This window comes from Rousettus aegyptiacus, unplaced genomic scaffold (genome assembly GCF_014176215.1).
Source record: "Rousettus aegyptiacus isolate mRouAeg1 unplaced genomic scaffold, mRouAeg1.p scaffold_m13_p_4, whole genome shotgun sequence".
NCBI lineage: Eukaryota > Metazoa > Chordata > Mammalia > Chiroptera > Pteropodidae > Rousettus > Rousettus aegyptiacus.
This window is the reverse complement of record NW_023416307.1, coordinates 102,428,139-102,445,955: the sequence shown is the minus strand read 5'-3', so window position 1 is coordinate 102,445,955 and position 17,817 is coordinate 102,428,139. Positions and strand designations below refer to the sequence as shown.

At 37.2% G+C, this 17,817-nt stretch overlaps 1 protein-coding gene and 1 pseudogene across 5 annotated transcripts in view; both read right to left on the bottom strand.

Moving 5' to 3' along the window:
- Nucleotides 1-17,817, bottom strand: part of TAFA4 (TAFA chemokine like family member 4) — a 155,248-nt gene that overhangs the window by 65,824 nt on the left and 71,607 nt on the right. The window lies entirely within an intron of this gene.
- Nucleotides 15,856-15,974, bottom strand: LOC118602705 (annotated as a pseudogene).

Here is a 17,817-nt window from a genome sequence, read left to right as displayed (position 1 = left end):
AACTCAATAACAAAACAACAACATCAACAACAACAAACAAACAAAAAAACAATCCAGTTTAAAAAATGGGCACAAGATCTGAATAGGTATTTCTCCAAAAAGGAAATACAGATAGTCAATAGACATATGAAAAGGTGCTCAAGGTCACTCACTAATCATCAGAGAACTGCAAATTAAAACCACAATAAGATATCACCTCACAATAAATCAAAAAACAACAAGTGCTGGCGAGAATGTGGAGAAACAGGAATCCTCGTACACTGTTAGTGGGACTGCAAACTGATACAGCCACTGTGGAAAACAGTCTGGTGGTTCCTCAAGAAATTAAAAACAGAGCTACCTTTTGACCCAGCAATTGTGTTTCTGGTTATTTAGCCAAAGAAAACCAAAACACTATAGTTTGTTAAGATCTATGCATCCCTACATTCATGGCAACACTATTCACAATAGCCAAGATATGGAAGCAACCTACGTGCTCATCTATAGATGATTAGATAAAGAAATTATAGTACATAATATTCAATGGAATATTATTCAGCCATAAAAAATAATGAAATCTTACCGTTTACAATGACATGGATGGACCTAGAGGGTATTATGCTGAGTGAAATAAGTCAGACAGAGAAAGATAAATACCATATGATTTCACTTATATGGGGAATCTAAAGGAAAAAAATAAATTAACAAACTAAATGGAAACAGACTCACAGATACAGAGAACAAATTGGTGATTGTCAGAGAGGAGGGGTTTGGGGGGCTGGGCAAAAAAGATGAAGGAATAAAGAAGGACAAATTTGTAGTTACAAAAACAGTCACAGGGATGTAGAGTACAACATAGGAAATATAGTCAATATGATTTTAATGGCTGTGTGTAGTGCCAGATGGGTGGTAGAGTAATCGGAGGGATCACTTCATAAATTATGTAAATGTCTAACCATTCTACTCTATACCTAAAACTAATACAAAATTTAAAAAACAATTTAAAGAACTATGAGCAAATTTATAAGCACGTAGGCTAAGTTCTTAAGATCCTATATAAACCACATGCTGGTTGTAGTAGAATATATAAGTCAGTGATTATAGGATGAAGCTGAAAAAAAAAATTAGCCTAAATATAGAGACACAATGCCTGAGTTAAGCATTCAGATTCCTTGCTACTTCTAAAAAGAATATAGGGATGTCACTCAATATTTTTAATATCTATACATAGGATAAAATTGTAAACTGCCTTTTTCAGAGAAGACAAACTAATAAAATTATGTTATACAAAATAAAATAAGACCAAGGAAGATAAAATATGCACATTTAAATAATATGGTTATAATAATTAAGTTTAAATATATTCCTGAGCTTCATCATAATCAGGGAAAAAGGGAAGCTGCAATCTGTTTTATTGTAGTCTTTATTTTAAAAGAAAAATAAATCTTGAAAATATTTTCTTAGCAACAGGGAACCATCCATTTCTGTTTTTGAACAGAGTCATATTAGGAAGGCATGATAGATGGATAAAGCTACCTACTCCCTGCCCCTCCCCAAATGTCCACATCCTAATTCTCAGAATCTATGAATACATGACCTTACCTGGCAAAGGAACTTTGTAGGTGTGATTACATTAAGGATCCTGAAATAGGGAGATTATTCTGCTGGGCTCAATGTAATCACAAGGGTCCTTATAAGAGAGAAACAGTAGGCTCAGAGGCAGAGAGAAGGCAATATGACAAGGGAAGCTGAGGGAGAAAAGGCAAAGCTATGAGAGGTCACATGCCAAGAATGAGGACAGCCTCCAGAAGCTGGAAAGGACAAAGAAATGAATTTTCTCCTAAAACATACAGAAGGAACTGGCCCTGCAGATACCTGGTCTTAGGACTTCTCGCCTCTTGAACTGTAAAATGATAAATCTGTATTGTTTTAAGCAATTAAGTTTGTGGTATAAAGGCAAATTTTTTAATAGATACTATCCTAGTGTCACTTACAGAATCAAACTTTTCAAAACAGATGGAAACACGGAGTAGATCTTTTGCTTATATGAAAAAATTGAGCCACAGAAGTGGCTAGGCAACCTGCCCAAACTCAAAAAGTGTGAGTTTTCTGCCTCCCCCTTCACAACCACCTCTCTAATAGGTTTGCTCCACACTTGCTTCTCAGCTCTCCAGGGCCTGGAGCCAGAATGGGGAGGCTGCTTTTGAAGAATTTCATCGATGCATGTTTGAAAGCTTGTCAAAATCTAAAGGGAGAAAGAAAAGCAAGTTCTTCTGCCAGGTGCATATTCCACAAATGTAATGAGAACCAAAGCAAGTGAAGAAATGGGTTGGAATCATTAGCAAGATGTGGACTTGAAAATAAGGTTAAGGAGAAGGCAAAGCTGTGACATCAAAATGATGGGACATCAGCTTTGTCACCAAAGCTGTGGGTGTGTGGCAAGCATCCAAGGAGACGAGAGCGGATGCCACCCCTTACACAGCTGCAAAGGTAACTGGGCTTCCCAGTGTTCAACAGCCCCGGTTGCCTGCTACCAAAAAAATGCCCCCATTAACTTCCTTGACCACTCCCTAAGACCCCAGATTTTCACAGCCAGATCTGCTCTGGACATAAATTCCAGGAAAAGTCACCCACCATGCCAGGGTCATTATTTTCATTTTTATGGAGCTTGGAGATTTAATAAATATTGTTTTATGTACATATTTAACATCATAGATAGGTTCTATGACTTTAAAAGAAATAAAATATAATGAAACGAATTTTACCACAGGCTAATTGACATAAACAAGAGTTAATTTCCTAAGCCATTTATTAACATTATAACAAAATGATGTTGAACAGAAAACTTTATTGACATTATTCAAAGACCTGCTATATTGTCATTGGCATGTAGATTTCCAAGTGAAGCTCAACTCCATGTCGCCAACTGGCCAAAATATTTGGAAGAATTACTGTTTTTGCTGATGTATCCCTTTTTATTTTGTCTTTGCCTAATTGGCCATAACCTTGTATCTCTGGGTAAGCTCTGCAATCCCTGTGTGTGGGGGGGTCGGGGGGGGGGAACGGGGGGGTGAGGCAGGTTGGGAATCGTTCAATATCTCTTCTCAGTGGCTTCTATGAAAAGGTGAGATTAAGAAGCTTCTTATTTCTTAAAGTTTCCACACTCACAGACTAACTGTGACCACAATGTGGCACGGCAGGCGCAGGCGTTTTTTTACTTACCACATATCTATCAGGGCAATTCAATTAGGTAAAGTCTTATCACCATGATCTAGATCAAAGGTGGGAAAACTTTTTCTTAAAAGACCAAACAGAAATATGTTAGGCTTTGAGGCCCAAGCAGCAGAATCAAGGCTATTATAGTAATGCCCAAACAATCATTAAAAAGTGTGACTATTTAAAAGTATAAAATTCCTCTCATCATTCAAATTCTTTATAAAAATGCCATGTACAGTCATGCGCTGCATAATGACATTTTGGTCAACAAGGAACCTCAGATACGATGGTGGTCCCATAAGCTTATAACAGAAATGAAAATTCCTATCACCTAGTGTTGTCATAACATCATAGTGCAACACATTATGCATGTGTTTGTGGTGATGCTGGTGTAAACAACCTGCTGTGCTGCTAGTCGTATAAAAGTGTCACACATACAATTATGTATGGCACATACTACCTGATAATGAAAAGAAATGACTGTTACTGGTTTATGTATTTACTATACTATACTTTTTATCGTTGTTTTACAGTCCACTCTACTTATAAAATGTTTGCTGTAAAACAGCATGCCATGATACGCTGGCAGCTGCCTCATACATTTCATGCTCATATCTCCTGATTGTATCATTTTCTCTTGTGCTTGACTTGATCTTGTGTTGTTTTGTAACATGCCATACAGGCTTGTAGCCTAGAAGCAATAGGCTATATCATACAGTCTAGGAGTGCAGTAGGCTATGCCATCCAGGCTTGGGTAAGTACAGACTACAATGTTCACACAATAATAAAATCGCCTAACAATGCATTTCTCAGAAAGTATTCCTGTTGTTAGGTGGCACACAACCATGGATGTTTTCCAGGAGCCCCAGAATCTATAGTGTGTATCGGTACAAGATGCAAACCGGCCACTGGGATCTTCAGGGTAAATGCAATTAAAGAATACTGACATGCACCTATGTTCACGAGGTTTTTCAAAATAATGAGATGGAAATTATATTATAGTTTAACTCTAGTGTAAAATGATAATAGTGGTATTAAACAATAGTGAAAACTATTCTAGTGATATCACCAATTAGCTAACTTTTATATGCAGCTTTACCTTCTCTAATTGACATTTTATAAATGTTATCCACTTCTAAGTGTTCCATTTTGATTCATACCAATCTGTTGGCATTACACATGAACTGGAAGAAAATATGAAGCCTTCTGCTTCAAGTATCCTAATTTACATGCTAAATCAGAAGGTCAAAATAAATCTTTGTCATGTTTAGAGCCCTACACATTGGTCCAGAAATAAAAGGCAGCATGTAGGCATGTAGATGTGTGTGTGTGTGTGTGTGTGTGTGAAAGAATATATATTTTTAAAAAACAGCAAATAATAACTCAATGTGTGTTTAGAACAACAAAACCTAGTGCGTTTGAAGTACTGTGAAAATGCTTTCATGTGATGAGTATGGCTTTGTTTAAATTAAAAATTCTTTATTCTGATTGTAGTCGAACAGCAGATGGCCAAAGTTCCATAAATATGTAACCCCCAGAAGTACTCTGCATTGAAGAGCAGCCAAACCACAACAGTGTTGAACAACACAGACCAGAGAACCTTCTGACATATATAGAAGAATGAGAATCCTTCTCCATACAGTAATTCTAAACATTGTGGAACATCACCTAGCTTTTCCAAGTGCATACAGTAACCCCATTTCTTAAAGGTTACATGGCAAGGAAGTTAGCCTTTCCTTCAATTAAATTACCACATTTTCACAATATAGAACATGAAATAGAATTTCAAGTGCTTTCTTCTTTGGAAACTTGCTGTCAAAAAACAAGCTTACTTTTAAGATAAAGAGCTATACAATGAAAGGCAGAACTCTAATGGAATGGTTTACTTTAGCTTAAGTATAACTTTCCATCATTCTCTAGATACTGAGACTTTTTCCTTGCTCCCTGGCATCTAATTCAGTACCTGAAATAACATTTGAAAAAGATTTTTAGTGAAATTTACCTTCATTGCTGAATTATAAAGGTAGTTTGTTTTGTATCTACTGAGGCTAATCATAATAATTTGTACTTACCAAGTTTCAAAAAAATAATTACATGTGAGATCCACTCATCTATTTGTTATTGTCTATTATAGCCTATGCTAGATAATTAGAAATAGACGTGAATAATTTAGAGAGGACAATACTCCTGTTTCTGTGGGTCTACAAAATTGGTTTAAAATTGCTGCCTTCTCACAGTCACTCTTCCAAATGGGAAGAAAAGAAGTTCATTTGATTGGTGAAATGATGAGAGTACAACATCTCTGGTCCATAACTCTGTTCTGAACAACCTGTTTTAGTCACAATTGTTGTGACCTTCCTGCATTCAAGGGGTATGACAAGGCCACGATCTGCCATGATGGTTCATGTGAATTACTGGGCAACTATCTGCTATGTGTGAGTCACACAGAAGAAACTCGGGGTGGGAAGGAAGTACCAACAAGTCCATCTGGGCTAAAGGTCTGAGACTCATTCTCTTCCACACTGACTTTAAGTTGTCTGATTATGTTATTGTGACCTCTAGTGTTAGCATGCCTGAATATTTACATATTGAACTACAGAATATTTTCTTACTTCCATTTAGTTCTTCCTTTATCATAGAGTAAGGCATCATGTTGGAGGGTTTTCTTAAATTATGTGTATAAGTAGATTATATTATTTGTGAATTTTGGCTCAGAACAGTAAAGGAAGTGCTCTAAAGTATTTACTAGGAAAAGGGGTGTTGGCTCTAGAGTAGAAAATAAAGGGGTTAAGGGACCAGTCACGACAGAGAAGAAGGAACATACATACAAGAGAAGCAGAAAACAGAATCGTTCATATCCATGAGCAAGTCCCTAAGAATGGCCTTTCCATTGTTTCAAAACCCCTCTATCCATCCTGCTGCCATAGCATACACCCAAAAATGCAACATTACTGTCTTCATCTTATTCAAAAGCACTCCAAAGTTCCAAGCTGTCTTCAAGTGCTCATAACCTAGACCAACGTATCTTCCCCCAAATAATTTATTGCTTACTCAAACCCTGTGAATGAGCCACCCCCATCTACTTTTTTTTTTTGCTAAACGGATCACAAACAGTCTCAAATCTCATCTTCACACCTCTCACCTCTCTGCTTTCCCTATGACGAAGTCTATTCTCACCTATATTTCCAAACTCTACATTTTCCCATATGGTTCAAATCAAGTCCCACATGCACAAAACCAAAATGATCATTTGTTCCTCTAAAAACCTAGAAGGAGTAATTAAGTATGAGAAGTATGGCATGGTAGTCAGAATAGGGTAAATTACACCACAGATTACAAACAGCATTAAAATCTGAGTAGTTTACAAGAGTTTATATCTAACCTATGTCAAATGTCCAGCGAAGATGAACAATGCTTCTGGCTCCAGGTCACTCTCTTTCTAGGACACAAAGCAAGGGAGCAGGCTTTATCTGGAATATTGACCCTCATCATGACAGAAGGAATAGAGAACATGGAAACCCCAACTAACTCAAACATTTGCTCAGGAGGTACATGTCACTTTACTCAGATAACATTGGCCAAAGCAAACTATACGATCAAACATAATGTCAGTGAGGCAGGAAGCAGAGGGGCAACAAATATTTTCAAATAGTATTAAAATCTACAATAATTGAATAAGCCTGCATAGTTAGTGATCACTTCCTACGAATGCCCTTATACCCCTAGAATACAGTACTAAGTTTTATGGTCAGCAACAAGCCATTTATATGTATTCTACTTTAATATGATGGTCACTGTGGATTTGAACATTTTAAAGTACAAATTAAAACACTGAAAGCACATCTGATCAGTATGAATCAGAACCAATGTCTCTTTTGAATCGCCAGTTTTTTAATCTAGATTACTAATACAGTGGAATTCCAGTACACCAAAATAATTTTGACAGGAACTTAAAGTTTGCTATAACAGTATGCAGCTTAGAGTTATTTTATAAAAATTTAATGTTTCCAATGTAATATGGTTGCTATTTTGCAGTTTTGAAATACATAAATTTGAAATGAGATATGAAGTATTATTAAAGTTCATTTCATATACAAAATTAGAAACAATGTAAGCCCTCCACGATTAAGCAAAATGTGAAGAATTTCACTTCCAAGTCCATGAGCCATGGGAATTAACAACTGTACTATAACACAAAGGTTCCAATTTAGCTGGTATGCAGATATCTACAGACTTTGATAGTATTACAGAAACTGATTCTGCAAACTATTTGACTCACTATTGTGCCATCATTTTAATAGTCAATACTTACAAATTAAATTATTTTTTAAGTTCTGAAATAATGCCATTCATACACTCACTGATGGTGAAAAATGTACCAAAAATCAATAACTTTGAACCACTGCCAAAATACCATGCTGTTAATTTAGGTGTAAACTCAGAGCAATGAAAATAAAACAGGAAATACACCATCAAAGCAACAAGAAGATATAATAGTTGCAGATTTATAAACCATGAAAACAACCCCATTTGATTTCTTTTCCAGGGGGAAAAATGTCTTGGATGATATGCATTATGAATTATGCAAGTTCTTCCAGTACCCCTTAGAATCCATGCCATTGCCACCCTGAACTTTAACCCTTGCCACAAGAGCAAGCCATGAGTGCACACTCCCAATAACTACGCCTCATTCAGGTGTTTTACCCATATGTAATTTTTATCCAAAAGAAAATATTGACATGTTGAAACTATGGTAAGTACCTAACAGCTCTCTGTCTTCTATTTAAAGATACGGCTGTCAAATCCATCACTTACAAAGATATTTGCGAGTGCTTTTCCAGTAAATCTGTGATAGAAACCGCCTGTAGAAAGCTCTACTGGTATTAATTTTGCAATCCTATTGAGCCTCATGTTAACAAAATAAAAATGTATTATGTTCACTCTTTTTACATGGCAGGTGTGGACAGTTTTGAAAGCCACTTCTTACTTGTGGCTGTCATAGCTGTCTTTCTAAATTGTCTAGTGAAAACAAATATTGACTTTTAAAAATAATATAATCCAAAAGGTAAATAGGATGTAAAATGTTATCAAGTCAGACCAATAGAACAAACACTTGCATGCCTACTGTGTGCAAAGAAATATGCCAGATTTAAGCCTAAAACTCTCACCAAATAAACCATTTGATATGTCATCAAATAAGCTGTCTTATGAATTCTGATTGAAGCTTGGTTGTCTATACTGCTCAGTGACAGCAATCAGCACTATTTACTAGACCTTCTTTCATATTCTTGATCAAGAAAATTTTTCTAACCACTGTTACCAATCCAAGAAGCAACTTCATTGAAATTCTTACAACACTATTTATTCCTTTCATTCTGTTTTATGCTTTGCTTATATGAAATTAATTTCACTCTTACCATTCTACCCTACTCTAAAATCATTTATTTGCTACCTCCTCTCTCCTGGTCAGTTATCATTACAAATAACATTGAAAACCATGAGGCCCAAATAAACTTAGCTGGCTTTACAAGAATGGCTTTGGTGTTTCACAAAAGAATCAGAGTAATCACTTCCTTGTCTAAAGGGACATATCATCCCTTCAACCCTGACGATTTACAGAATACATACAATGTCTCTTAATATAAGTATTAAGATCTTGAAGTGTCACCATTCTTCCCTGTGGTCTTTTCACAATGTTTCTCCCCAGGCATCATACCTGAGGCCCTGGGGCCCCCAAGGGGTCCACAGTTGGCGAGGGTGGGGTGGGAGCATGATGAGTGGAACTTGGATGAGGAGAGAAAAAGTCACATCTTTATTACACTAACTTCCAACTGAAATCTAGCATTTCCTTCAATGATGAATACAGGAAATGAAATGCAATAGTATCAGCAGTACCTGTGATTTTGTCACAAAGAAAAAAAAACTGGTATTTCCTCTTATATTTTAGTTTTTGCAGGTATCATTTATGCTCATTACTACTTCAAAACTGCAGTCATTATTAGGCCTGCCACAAGATCTTTTTGAACGTGTTACTAAGGTTCAAATTTCACTTTAGTGCACATTTTAAAATGTTTGATAACTATTATTTCAATATAATGGGTTTCCTTTGTTGCAATACTAATATTATTTTATGAATTAAAAACGTAGTTATGAGAACAGTGTATAGACATTATGTAACACCCTTCCAAAGGAGCCTATGGCTCAGGTAGGGAACCCCAGTGGTGTGGGGCAGTGATTGCACCCAGTGAGTGAGGCAACTAAAGCCTAGACAGGCTAAGCGGCTGCTCTAAGTAATTCAAAATATAATAGTAACAGCTACAACAATACAGATTATTTTCTAATACTTACTGTATTTGTTTCCTATTAAGTGCTATAACAAATTACCTCAAATTTTGTGGCCTAGAACATCACAAATATTATCTTACTATTGTGGATGGCAGAAGTCCGAAATGGATTTCACTAGGTTAAAATCTAAGTATCCACAGGGCTGTGTTCCTTCTCCTTGTCTTCTCCAGCTTCTACCAGCTCTACTTGACAGCCCTCTTCCATATTCAAAGGCAGCAAACACATCACTCCATTCTCTGCTTCTGTCATCGGGTCTTTGATTCTGACACTCCCATCTCCCTCTTTAACTCATATGAATCCTTGTGATTACACTGGACCCACCCGAATCATCTAGGACAATCTCCCCATCTGAAGATCCTTAATTTAATCCATCAGGTTCCAGGGATTAGGAAGTGGACCTCATTAGGGAGCCATTATTGTGCCTATTACATTAATCATACTTCCACCCACACTTTATATGCCAAAACTATCTAATGAGTTCGAGAACATCATTTTCAGTGTAACAGATAAGAATTTTGAGCTTTTAAGTTCAGGATTTAAGGTCGCACAGCTAGCAAGGGGCAGAATCAGGATTCAGTCCTCTTAGCCACCAGACTCTGAAACAGCAGCTACTGTGGAGTCCTTACTATGTATAAGATGCTTTAAATGTCTTGTATTTCCTTATCCTTTATCATCCAGATATGCTGTCTTACACCATCCATACCCACTCTAATTTATTCTTGAATGCACAAAGTTTAATGCTGTCTTGCATGGCTATGTAGGGCCTGGCGCCTTTACTGGCTTTCCCCAGGCAGTCCCTGAGTTTTAATTTTATTTATCTAGTATTAACCTTATCTTAATGGACACACTTCAGAGTATGAGGGTTGGAGTAAAAAGGAGAGGCTCACTTAGCAGCTTCTCTTCCTTTAATAAACATGCGAGGCCTTCTACAGGACACTTCAGATCAATTCAATGACCATTTCTGCTTTTCTGTACAAGGCTTTATCTTGGGTTCTATTGGGGACACAGAAAGGTGTCCATCCTACTACCAAATAATTGATGTAAGAAAGAATAAGCAGAAATCTACTGATGTTAATGTGACTATTACTCAGAGAGGGGCACTGTCAGTGACCCAAGCCAGAGGTCAACATCATGCTGACGCTTTTAGTAAGGAGAGAAAAAAATCAAACCAGGAGGACCTTCGGAACAGGGTAGGAGCTTGGCAGAAATCTCTGCAGAACGATGAAGGATTCTGAGGGTGAAAGAGGGCTCTGGGGCAGAATTAGAACACAGTTTGGAAACCATGGCATAGCTCAGGGAAGAGTTTTATTGGAGCTGATGAGAGAAGGTGACATAAGAACAGAACACTGGACCTGGAATCATAAGGGAATCATAAGGCCAAGGTCTGAGGAACCAGCTCTGCCACTACCTGTGTAACCACAAGTACTTGATTATGGCAAGTTTTCTTATCAATAAAGAACGATAATTAAAAGGGTAATTCAGAGGGCTGTTATGCAAAATAAATAAAGTAATGTAGTGAGCCTGTGTAAATGTTCATCTGAATTGGAGGGTAGAGTCACAGTAGGGAAGCATTACCTAAAAACGAGGGGAAGATGAGACATAGTACAACATTACCAACAGTCTGAGGAAGACCAAGAATAATAAAAATCCACATTCCTTCTGAAGACTCAGTACTTTTCTACTCCAACCTTTTCCTCACTCAGTAGTAGTATGAGAGCAAGTAGATATGAGAAAAAATAACAAGTTCTGGATTATTTCAGAATATTTCCATTTTAAATAAAGTTACTTACTCTTCAAAGACAATGAAATAATCAGATTCGACAGATATACACAGAGATAGGGTCTAGAACTGTCCATGACTGAAATCTGACTTTGTATGAAATATGGGATCCAAATTTATAGTAGCATGTCTTTCTAAGGACCCCAATAATAAGTTTTCCTAAAAATAAGTCCAATAAGAATGAATAGTCTACCATCTTTTCTGTTGATTTAAATTGTGTATAAATATTTAGTTCGGATGGAAGAGCTACTTTTCTTAATTCTTTTGTGACTTTGAATAAAAGTTTCCCTTAATAGGCATTCACTCTTAGGATCCATCAACAGCAACAAAAAACAAACACTTTCATGCCTATAATTCGAACAAATAAAATAAAATGATCACCTCTTTCACAGTGTTCATTTCCTTATAAAACGTAGCTGAGGAATAAAAGACAAATGTCAAATGCACAGGAGGTCTTCCCATTCCTAGCTATATTATCTTAGGTAAAGTGGTATCTGTAAGCTTGAGTTGCCACATCTGTAAAATGGTGATAAAAATACAAAGATTATATGAAACAATTTGTGTAAATCATCTAACACTCAGTTAATAGGTGAGGAGACATGTATTCCTGACTCGTTATACTCCATTAGCTAGAGTTAATGCTCACCTTGGCTTCTCTCCCCAAACCTCAGGAACCCCTCTCAAGAGGAAGAGAAATGACATGCAACTGGGTGATTAGAAAGTTTAAGGAAAAGAAAGTAGACATTCAAAGGTGTGTCTGTGGTAGGCTCTCTTTTAGAACCTGCCTACCTGAGCAGGTGCTAACGTTCTGATCTGCTCAGTTCCATGCAGTAAGGACCCACCCTTGAAAATGTCCTCCTCCATCACACCTGGTAGTTGAGTCTATCTGATTCAACAGTAAAGTGTGGGCAAGTACATTTTGCCATAGACCCAAAGCCACATTCTCTAATCCTGTCATTAACAGTAGCATAGTTGAAATTTCATTTCTCTACCTGTATAATTTTTGTTTTATCACTGATTCTGAAATCAGACACATGGAAAAGAATGTTCTTTGTTTTGCTCATACAACCCAAATTATAGGCACACAATACTAACTGCTATTACTAACATCATCACCTTCCAAATTCTCCTACCTAATCTTCACCACCACATAATCCAGGCGCCTTCCTGTCATCTTCATCTGAATGGCTAATAAACATTTCAAATCATCATACCCCAAGTCAAACTCCTGGTTCCATTTCCACCCATACATACATGTTCCTCCCATATACTTCCTCATCTTAGAAACAGCAACTCCTCCCTTCTGGTTGCTCAAAGCCAAATACATTTGCATCATCCTTGATCTCTTCCTCTTACAATCTACATTCCATCTGTCACCAAAATCGTGTTGGCTCCATTTGACAACATTTTCAGAGTCTGCTTAGTTTTTACCACCTCTACAGCTACTACCTTCATCCAAGACACCCATATTTCTTGCCAGGATTATTTCAGCAGCCTCCTAACTGGTCTCCCTGACTCTGCTCTTGCCCTTCTGCACATCAACACACCAACCAGAGTGATCTTTTAAAGTGTAAGTTATATAATGTTTCCTGCTCGAAATCCTCCAAGATCTTGCATTTTAATCAAGGTAGAAGCCAAAGTCTTCACAATGGCCTTTGAGGCCCAATTCTATCTATATCACAACCCTTGTCTGGAAGTACAGTGTTCACTCCAATTAACTCTCTAACCTCACCACCTCTACTCCTTTCCCTCCTCTTTACAGCTTGTACATTTGCTGCACCCTCCACTTGAATCACTTTCTCCCAGTAATCTTCAGGTCTGTGTCTAAATGGCATCTCATGGTAAAAGCCTTTCCTGATGACTCTATTTGAAGTAACTACCACCCCCATTCCCACTCTATTTCCCCAACCCCTTGATTCTTGTGTTATTTTTCTCCTTACAGCTCATCACCAGCTGATGTTTACTCTTCTGTGTTTGTTCATAATATATCTCCATCCGCCAGCATTAAAAGTTCCTTAAGGGCAAAGACTGTTTTTCCACATTGAGAACACTGCCTTAATAGGTACCTATGCTTAGTATCCATCAATGATAACAAAAAACAAACACTTCCATGCCTATAACTTGAAAAAATAAAATAAAATTATCATCTCTTTCACAGTGTTCATTTCCTTAAAAAACACAGCTGAGGAATAAAAGACTAGTGTCAAATAAATGTACACGAGGTCTTCTCATTACAAGCTACCTGATACATAGCCGGCATGAAAAGACTTGTCAAATGAATAAATGAATGAATGAGGTAGAGGTACACAACAGATACAAATGTATCTCTTCCTTGCCAGCTGACTTCTAGAAGGTATGATAATAATAAAATTGTTAATAAATAAACCCCCAAATTGAAATGTTATGGTTTCTCATTCTAAGTCAAGCGGGCTGCTCAAGCAGAGCACAGAGAGAAAAATTTTGTAAGAAATTTCACTACAAAGACTTGATGTTATGTGGGAGTCTTACACAGGTACAAAGTTGGCTCACAGGTGACATAATTAGGTCAGTGGGGGCAAGAATGCTTAAGAATGATAAATCTATATGACTTGTCAAGTCAGTTCTCCTTGTAGCTTCAGCAGCTGCGCCTTTCTTCTTGCCTCCTCAGGATCAAAAGCCAGACTCTTAGCCATTCAGCATCTTCACTTTAGAAATTCCACTTCTGGACAGCTATTTTTTTTGTCTCCTTCACACAGGCCTCTTTAAAATTATTTGTGATGCTTTATACACACCTACCAAATTGCCTTTCACTTTGTGTCAGAGAACTGTGCAGATTACAGTGTGTTTCTAATAATATGCAATATTGTTACCAAGAAACCCATTATTAAGTGTCCTAAAATGAGAAACTACAGAGAAAAAAGAAGAAAGGGGTGTATTAACCTTCTGCCAAGCTCCTTATTTCTTGATTGGTGGCATAAGACTTGACTATTTAGTTTGTTGGAGAAGCTCCCCAATCACAAGATACAGGTTTTGTCTAGGATCTCTTGCCTCAGGAATAATCCTTGAACCTCCATTCACCAGGATGGTTTGCCAAAAGACAACTTTATTTCCAATGCTAGGGAGAAAGTGAAGCTCAAAATTAAGAGGGAATAATATCTGTTAGAAGCCACAAGGTAACAATTAGACTCCTTGCAAATGGTACTCATCAAATTTAAGTGACCTGCTAAGTATGAAGGAGACTGCTGAGTATGAAGGAACCAGTGTGTAGAAGGATCTGAGTTCTAGGACTTATACTAACTATGTCACTGGTTGTGTTACTTTACTTCTGAAATCTCTTTCTATGAGAACATTAATATTAGAAGTGGGAAATCATGAAATAGCCATTCATTCAATAACTGTTTAGTGAGTACTTACTACGTTCCAGGCACTCTTCTAAGCAGCGAGGATACAGAGAAAACAGAACAAAAAAACTCCTGCTCTCATGAAGGTTACATGCTAGAAGGTCTTCAAAATAAAAGCTATTTCCAAAGCAAGACTTATTCCTAATGTGAAAACTACTTTGTATAGTAGAAAAAAACACTCAGATTTCAGGGTTCAAGTCCTGATTCTGCCACCTGGTAGCTGTGCGTACTTGAAAAATTTCCTTAATTAACCTTCCAGATCTTTAGTTTTGTACATTATACCAGGATGCAAATGAATGAAAGAAAGCATATAGCAAATTACCTGTCATATAGGAGTTGCTTCATAATTCTAAAGAACAGTGATAATAATCAGTATAATTCTCTAGTCCAGGGTTGACAAATTGTGCCCCTCAGGCCAAATCTGACTGGTCACCTGTTTTTGTAAAAAAAAGTTTTTTTGGGACACAGCCACACCCATTCATTTATGTATACTAAAACAGCAGATTTAAGCATTTGCAACAGAAGCTATATGAGTCACAGATCCAAATACATTTACTCTCTGACCCTTTAAAGAAAAAATTGGCCAACTCCTGCTCCAATCTTGTGTTACACTAAACGAGATCCAAGAAAAAGTACCATCAGCAACACTTAGCAGCTTGTTTGAAATACAGAACCATAGGTCCCACTCCAGACCTGAATCAAAATCTACATTTTACCAAAATCCTCAAGTGTGATTCATATGACATGGAAGCCTGGGAAACACTGCCACACAGTTTGTCCATTGATGATATAAGCATTTGCTCTAGATAGATATAGTAAAGTTTGACCTTCCCTTCCTACCACTCTAGCCAATAGCTGAATTCAGAACAATTATTGTCCACCTTAGTGAACATCAGAATCACATATGGAGCTCATAAAACAAACTCCTGAGGCCTCCCTCCACTGATTCTGATTCAGTGAGTTTGTGGTGAAGTCAAAGAATCCACTTTTTTAAACAAGTTCCCTGTGAGGAGAGTCAGACACAAGTGATCCTGAGACACAGCTTTGGAATCATTACTTTATTTATTTATTTATTTTTAGGCAAGGCAGCCCTTGGTTGACTTCACAGATTGAAAGGACCCTGTCAGCTTACAATCCCTTATTTTTTATTTTTTACACCTGTAGCACCTGGTCTTCCTACGTGGTCTCCCATCCAAGTACTAACCAGGCCCGACCCTGCTTAGCTTCCGAGATCAGACAGGATCGGGCTTGTTCAGGATGGCGTGGCGGTAGACTTGGAAACATTACTCTAAAAGAGTACACTTTTATATGAGGTGGGGCACAAATCAAGAAACATCTTTTGTGTCCATCACTATTAAATGTTTTTCTTTTGGATACTTACAGTACCACCAGGAGATTTGTCAGCAATAGTTTACTATAAAGCAATGATGCATGATGCTCCTGTGGCTATATAGGGTTTAAGTGCTACAACTCGGAGCTACAAAAAAATTTTACCACACTATTATTTTCAGTGACATTAATGTGTTTTTATATCTTCATGACCTTATTCAAGAAACTACTGAATTCCAAATGTTTATAAGGCATCATTTGAGGTATATCGAGATTCTAAAATCAAGTGATCCAATTACCAGTCATTCATTCATTGCACAAAAATTTGTTGAGGAACTGCTTAAAAGCAAGGCACTGAGGCTAGCAGATGTGTTTTCTAAAGGGTCAGACAATAAATATATTAGGCTTTGTGGCCCACATATGCTCTCTGTTGCATATCATTCCTTATTCCTCAGATTTTTTACCCCTGTTTTAACCCTTTAAAAATGAAAATATCATTCTTAGTTCTCAGGCAGTACAAAAACAAGCGATGGGCCAGATTTGGGCTGTGGTTTGTAGTTTACCAATCCCCATTCTAAGCAATGGGACTCTAGCAGTGGATAAAACAGTCCCTGTCCTTGTGGAAATTATACCCTGGCAGAGGAACACATATAATAAACAAACGAATACAGTAAAGTGTAGACAGCAATTAATTTCTATGAAAAAATAATAATGAGATAAAGAGTGACAGCAGACAAGAACTTCTAATAAGGGTGGCCAAGGAAGGTGACATGTAAGCAGAGATCTGAACGAAGTGCAGAAATGTGCCTTTCTCTTTCAGATATGGTGAGACTTATTCAAGTTAAATTATCATCATGAGGAATAACGTTAATACCACTTAAGCATGTTAGAAACAATGTCCAAAACAAAACAAACAAACAAAAAAACACACCAGGAATTCACAATGAAATGGGCTTTACGCCACAAATATTAAGTCAAGGTAGAAGCAAAAGTTTTACATGATGTAAATGCAAATGTTTCAAATAGGTCTTAAAGTTAGCACCAACTCAAGTTTCATTAACACTCAGATGCAACACAACCTTTTCATATTGAAAAATGTTCTCCTACCTTTCAAAAAATCATACTAATTCCTCCTTTACCTGACCTATGGTCTGCACTCTGCTTTCCAACCTTACATTGATCTATTAGAAGTATTAACTTTGCGATCAGTGGATCCTCACTGCAGAAGTTTGTTGCAAGGGAGATGCCAGATCTTTGGAGTTTCAGTTAAGAGGAAAAATGGAGTTTCAGTAAAGAGAGCAACTCCAGAAGCTGGCTAAAAGTATCAAAAGTCAGACATCAGCTACAGTCACAGAGGCACTGGGCTAGGTGGAAAGAAAATGGGAGAGACCCACAATGAGTCCACCACAAGAATGAAGCACTGGCCACAAATTTAATGTACAGGCAAAAAGCTTGGGAGAGAAAAATCACTTTCTTAGAGACTCTTTTTCACCTCCCTTGGTTTCTAGGTAGAAGCTTTGATATGATACTGCCTTTTCTCCAAAGAGATACTTTTGTTCCCTTAGGCTAAGTCTTAAGAGATCAGATGAAGATTATGAGACAGGAGGACCCCATTGCAAATGTGTGCTGCATCAGTAAACCTTCCCTGGCCAGAAGCCAGGGTCTTGTCACTTACTGGTTTTAGAAAAATCATTTGCAAGGCTAGGTCAGTAGTCTCTCCAAAACAACACATAGCTTCAAAAAATAACTTAAAATTCTTAAGTTCTCTTTCCTTCAAAATCCAAAGAC